The sequence below is a fragment of the Hibiscus syriacus genome, unplaced genomic scaffold (genome assembly GCF_006381635.1).
Source record: "Hibiscus syriacus cultivar Baekdansim isolate YM2019G1 unplaced genomic scaffold, ASM638163v2 tig00111067_pilon, whole genome shotgun sequence".
Taxonomy (NCBI): Eukaryota; Viridiplantae; Streptophyta; class Magnoliopsida; order Malvales; family Malvaceae; genus Hibiscus; species Hibiscus syriacus.
In genome coordinates this window covers 308004-314201 of record NW_024062969.1, presented here as the reverse complement: position 1 = coordinate 314201, position 6198 = coordinate 308004, and positions in this window count along the sequence as shown.

The following is a 6198-nucleotide window of genomic DNA, read 5'->3' as shown; positions in this document are numbered from 1 at the left end:
CTCAGCGTTAACTACAACCCTCCGTTTGTCAGACTATTGTTGTAACAATACCTCTCGACGTGAACTATAGTCGTTGTCTATCCTACTCTAGCGTCTATCCCTTTTAGTCGAATGAAACCCGCTCCTTATCTCTAAGGTAGACATGTTATAACATCACCATCTAGGATCTATTCCATTGTTCACGTAGATCTATCTTAATTCTCTAGAATCTAAGAATCATTATCTAGACAAAAGGTGATCTCTCAATGCTCTTACATTGCCAAGACATGTTTCACCAAGACCCCAAGCAATCTCTCGAAGCTCTTACAGTGTCAAGGTAAAATATTCAAACAATGAACAAAATAATCATGAGCAAAAACATAATTCACCATTCATAAAATAAAAAATAATTGTCTAGGAAAAACAAAGATTAACAACAAGTAAGACAGTCATGGTGCTATAAAAAAGTCATCCAAGTATCATCGTTTAATACAACCCCAAATATGTAAAGAATTTAAGAACAAAGGAAGAATGACTCCCAAAACTGAGGGCTCTGTCGTGATAATTCTGATCAGCACCGTGCTTGCCTTGGTGATTAGCCTCTTTCGAGACATGATCACCGCTCTACTACAGTCTGGCTATGGAGGACACCAAGGAAGGTTGGTTGGTAAATGGTGGGAAAGCATTGCAGTTGCTTGTTCACACTATCGATAAAGCTCTTATCTCCTCTTTTTCTTTGGCGGCTGCGGTTGAATATTTATAGAGAGGAATCTCCTAGGGTTTCGCATGATTGGTGATTCCTTAAATAACCATTATTATTTTGTCCAGTCTGAAAAAGGAAAGGCGGCTGTTAGAATATTTAGGCCTTGGTGAGATAAATCTGCTCATCACGTTCTTCTCTGTTCCATTGGCCCTTGAAAATTACGTTATCGCGACTGAAATATTCTTCCTTTGTAAGTTTCGTGCACATACACAATTCAGACAAACCCTTTCTCCTCAGCAACATCAATTAAACCAAACCTAAATACAACTAAAATGTTGTGTATACTTTGTTTAGATGAGCAATAACTTAAGTGAAAAGACTAGAAATTGAGTCTTTTTATGGAGGCATCAAGGACCTTAACTAATTCTTGCCAATACCCTAATACGAGGAATATGTTTGGTTGATGTAACATTGCAACAATAGATTCTGAAGCTTTTAACTATATGGCATCTTAGATTTCAACTTTTACAGATATGGTGAAGAAAATACAACCAACAGGAATGTATGAAGTTAGTTCTTCATCTTTCATCACTTGTGTTTACTGTGGTGATAATCACAACTTTGATGAATACCCCCAAAATTAGGAGTCTATCTATTATGAGCAGAATTATCAAAAGAATGACAATGCTTTTGGCAACACTTATAATGCAAATTTCAAAAATCATCCAATTATTTCTTGGAGAATTCACAATGTTGCCAATCTACAGTAGCAACATTATCAGCACTAACATTATCATCAACAACAACCAATGCCACAACCACAAACACAACATCCAGTTACTCAACCATAACAAAGGCAAGCTTATCAATGTCAATCTTCAACACAAAGTTCAACTTTATTATTGTACGCATTTTGTGAGTACTAAATATGGACACGAAATATGTGCAAGTATACACAATCGAACAAGTAATACAGTGATGAGTAAGGAACGTATCCACAGAGATTGGAGGAAATTTATTAGTTCAATCAAAGTAAATAACTACTTTATCTAAGTATAGTTAGTGCGATGGTATGTACCAATGAGAATGCTGAGGCAATGTGAAATATATGTTGGTGGAGATGGAATGATAGTGTGATGTGGGAGAAAATAGGGATGCCGTGGCAAAATGGATGGAAATATCTTGGCAAAATAAACTGAGTATAGTGAAATCAAATGAAAATGTAAAGGCAAAACAAAATGTAAATATTGGATTTCAATAAAATGACTTGATAATCCTCACACAACAAGCTACTATGGGAATGGATGATAGGAGCCACTTAGGAAACTTAAGTCTATATTCTCAGGATGGTCTTACATCTATGTCTTACTTGCCGGACAAAGTTTACTAAAGGTGCCCTATGCTATCTCTAGTCAAGGGACTCGACAGGTTGAAAATGTCTTGGCATTACTTCTCGGCGTTAGCAGGTGTAGGTATCATATAGTTCATATCAATATAATATATCACGATAATACTACTCGGCGTCAGCACTAGCATCTAACCTCTTGACCGAGCACTATTCTTTTTTTTCGATTGAAATCCTAGCCTTATGTATAAAGGTGGATTAGGTCTAGTTACTATCTAAAACCTATTGCTTATGTTGATCCTCTTTAGTTTCTCTCGAACATTAAAGATGAGCTACTTAATTTCTCTCGAACACTAAGTATTTTCCTAAGAAATGTATACTCTCATAGCTCCTACAATCTTGAGACATTAAGTACCATAAACATAACAAATAAGAACATAAAGAAAAACAACCATCCATTAAAGAAAAAACTTAAACATCCATAGAAAACTCCCACCAAATAAAGCTAGTTCATGGTGGGGTATGAATATTCCAAGCAACAAGGCATGAAAATCATTCGTTCCATACAGCCCAAATATGATAAATGATAAAAAAATAGAAAAGGGGTGGACGAAAAGCCTTTGATGTGCACTGCTGGAGCTCTCTTCGGCCACCACGAACCAACTTAGCTTGCTAGCTTCTCTCGGATGTCTATCTTGCCACTCCCTCTAGCTTATTAATGAGGAATGCCATGGCAAAATCAAATGAATAGTAAAAGGGGGAACCTTTTTCTTTCAGTCGCTTCTTCACTTTTTTCTCAAGAATTTTAGCTCAAAATGGTGTAAAATCCAGTGGCTTCATCTCCTATTTATAGTGGGGAATAAACCTAGAGATTTGTGTAAAAATTATAATTATACCCCAAGTTTGTTCCCTTTACATGAGGAGTGGTATAGAGGTGGCAGTGGTCCTTTCCTGGCTGGCTGGTAGCTGGGCGTACGTGCAGACAAGACCAGCTGACCAAGGTGGCATATGTTCCCTTCTAGGTGTATGGCAGTTGAAGGCATGTGAAGATAAAAACAGCTGGCTGCAAAATATATTCTTTTGTCTTTTTCACTTTCAAAATGCCGCTCGAGTTGGCATTTGCATTCTACTCAGCATTACCAATTTGACACGTCAATTCTACTTACTTATCCTTGCTCCCAAATCCTACATTATCAATGAAGCACCTTTCCCATAATGCAACACCGATTTCAAACAAAAATGCCACGACAAAATATATATCCACCATATACAACTATATGCTCCTAAATACATCTATATGAACCTATATGATCTTTTAGACAGTCAATAACTTGATTGAAAAAGCCCTAAATATAGCCTTTTTATAGAGTTATCACAACCCCAAACTTAAGCTATTTGTCACCAGCCGCGGAGTTGGGCTCTGGACATTGGTGTAAGTGTCCGATAAAGAGGTTCAAGATGGATTATCGGGCTTGCCAAGGCTACCAGACTTGGCCCATCAGTTGGAGAATGAAGTGGAGCCCATTCACACAGGGTGTACAAAAAAAGAAAGTGACATCATATCAGAAGATGATCACAGGATCTTGGAAAATATGGTAGGGGACGATGTCATATCAAGGAAGATTATAAAAGAATCTCTCCAAATCTGTTGCGTACACCTATCGAAGGAAATAATCCTACTAATGGATGTAATTAGATAGGATTGGGTTGGATTTCCTTGATTTAGGGGATTGTGTATTAATTGCGCTCATCTTAGCCGTTGATGTAAATATATCTAAGCCGTTGATTTAGAGGGAGCTCAACTATAAATAGAGAGCCTCCCCTCCTCATTTGTAACATCTTATTCCATTCATTCTCTTTGGAGAGTAATAAAGTTCTGAGGCATTTACTCTAGTTCTTGTATTATTTTTTCTCTATTCTCTTAGTGTTTGTTGACACTCTTGGTGGCTAGGAGTAGCAACGCTTGTGTTTTCACTTCTACACAATAGTCCAACCTTCGTGGCTTGGAGTATCCATGTTGGTGTTAAAGCTTCCGCATCCTAGAAGCTTTGATGGCTTGGTTCCAACCTTGGTGAGTTTACATGCACACTAGGCTTGGGTAAGGCTTACTTAGTCGCAGAGAAGACCCAGAAGTGTCAAGAAGCGTCTAAGGCCGTACGAATCATCAGACCTGAACTCTGATATTGAGACAATTTGGGCTTGAAGGTTTTTAGGGTGTCACAAGTGGTATCAGAGCGAGTCATTGTGGGCAGACAATGATCGTTGTGTCCGTGTTTAGTGTAAGTGGTAAACTAGGTAAGTTTGATTTACTTACTGTTCAGTCAATTTACTTTTATAGTTAAGTTGGTAAGGACTTGTGTTTGGACTAGTCAAGGGTGATTGAACTAGTTCTTGACAAAGAGTAAGAGATGGGGCACAAGAGCAAAGCCAAAGAGTGCCATGGTGGGAAACAAGAAGTGAGTCTGATGGGCTTAGAGTATCATCAGTATCCAAGCATGGGGATATCGTGATGAGTTCGCAAGAAATCCTTGAGGCGATGGAAGCACACCAAGGGAAGCTAGATCACGAGGAAGAAGGGCTCAAAGGTGGAGCTCAATGTATGTTCGAGTAAGATAATACGTTCACTCATAAAGGCGAGGAGAGTCTTAATGGGGAACAAGAAGATAGACTGACGATAGACGAGAGATGGGCTTATTTGATGGAAGGTTTTGCTTTCTATTAGAAGAGGCTCATCAAGTTGGAAGAGATCTCAACTTTGTGGGAAAATAGGGTAATGAGACTTGAAAAAGTCGAGGAAGAGGCCAAGGAGACCCATGGTGTGGTGGAGTCCCGCGTTGATAAATTAGAGTCCATGGAGGATTAGTTCAAGGACAAGACTCACCGAGTTCTCAACGACCTAGAGATGGTTCGAGGGTATTAAACCATGTTTTATAATATTTTGACTTAACAAACTAAGGCAAAAAGTTTTTGGACTTTATTGAATTTGTTCAAAGTTTACAAAAATAATTCAAAGTCCATTAAACTAGAATTTGAGCACAAAAAAGTTTTTCTAGGTACGAAGTACTGATACTGTTCTTACAGTATCGATGCTATATGAACAATATTGATATTGTTCATGTGGTACCGATACCAAAGGTAAGAGAAGTATAGATACTCTCTAGGTAGTATCGATACTACCAGTTGTTTTCCAAATTGCTCAATTTCTAGAATGCAAAATAGGTACTGATACCCAAGGGGCACCGATACTACTTTACATAGTGGTATCGATACCATGAATCATGGTATCGATACTGGTCAAGCCCAATTGTCATTAACGACTAGATTTTTAAAATATTACAAAGGTAGTACCGATACTCGTTAAAAGAGTATTGATACTCCCTGTCATGGGTGTAACACCCATCTCCCTTATATCATTCCGTACACGAGATATAGATGTCACATTATTCTTAAAATAATTATTCCTTTGAAAATCCCAAAAATATTTTTATTATTTCACTTTTTGAAAACATAACATTTTAATATAAAAAAAATATTGATTGTAAACTATTATAAGTTCTACTTAATTAAAGTTAAAAGCATTTTAATAGTGTGATTACACGCCAACTAAGTTTTTCCCAATATAAACTAATTATCTTGGTGTCACGGATGAGTCCACCTTAGTTAATGATCACTACAGCTACAGAAGCACTCCTTACTCGGTTAATCTTTGCTTTTACCTATGCATGAGAAACAACACGTGTTAAGCATATACTTAGTGAGATATAATATAGAAAAGAACCTTAAAGGATACATAAGTATTTCATAGTTATTTGACTTTCAAATTAAGTTATATCATTCATAGGAATTAGTTAAGTCATTCGCATTATAACCAAACCTTGGTCATATTATCCTCATAATCATATTTAGTATGTCCAACATACTTCTCTTTAGCTCATTGACTTCAATTATGTCTCTTTTCACATATTAACTTATCCATTTATGCATTTAATTCTGGCATCCTTTTATTCATTAATGCATCCTTTTATGCATTTTAAAATTTTGGCATATTTTCATGCCTTAATGCATCCTTTCATGCATTTAAATTATGGCATCCTTTCATGTATTTTAAATATGGCATCCTTTCATTCCTTAATGCATCCTTTCATACATTTTAAATCATGGCATCATTCCA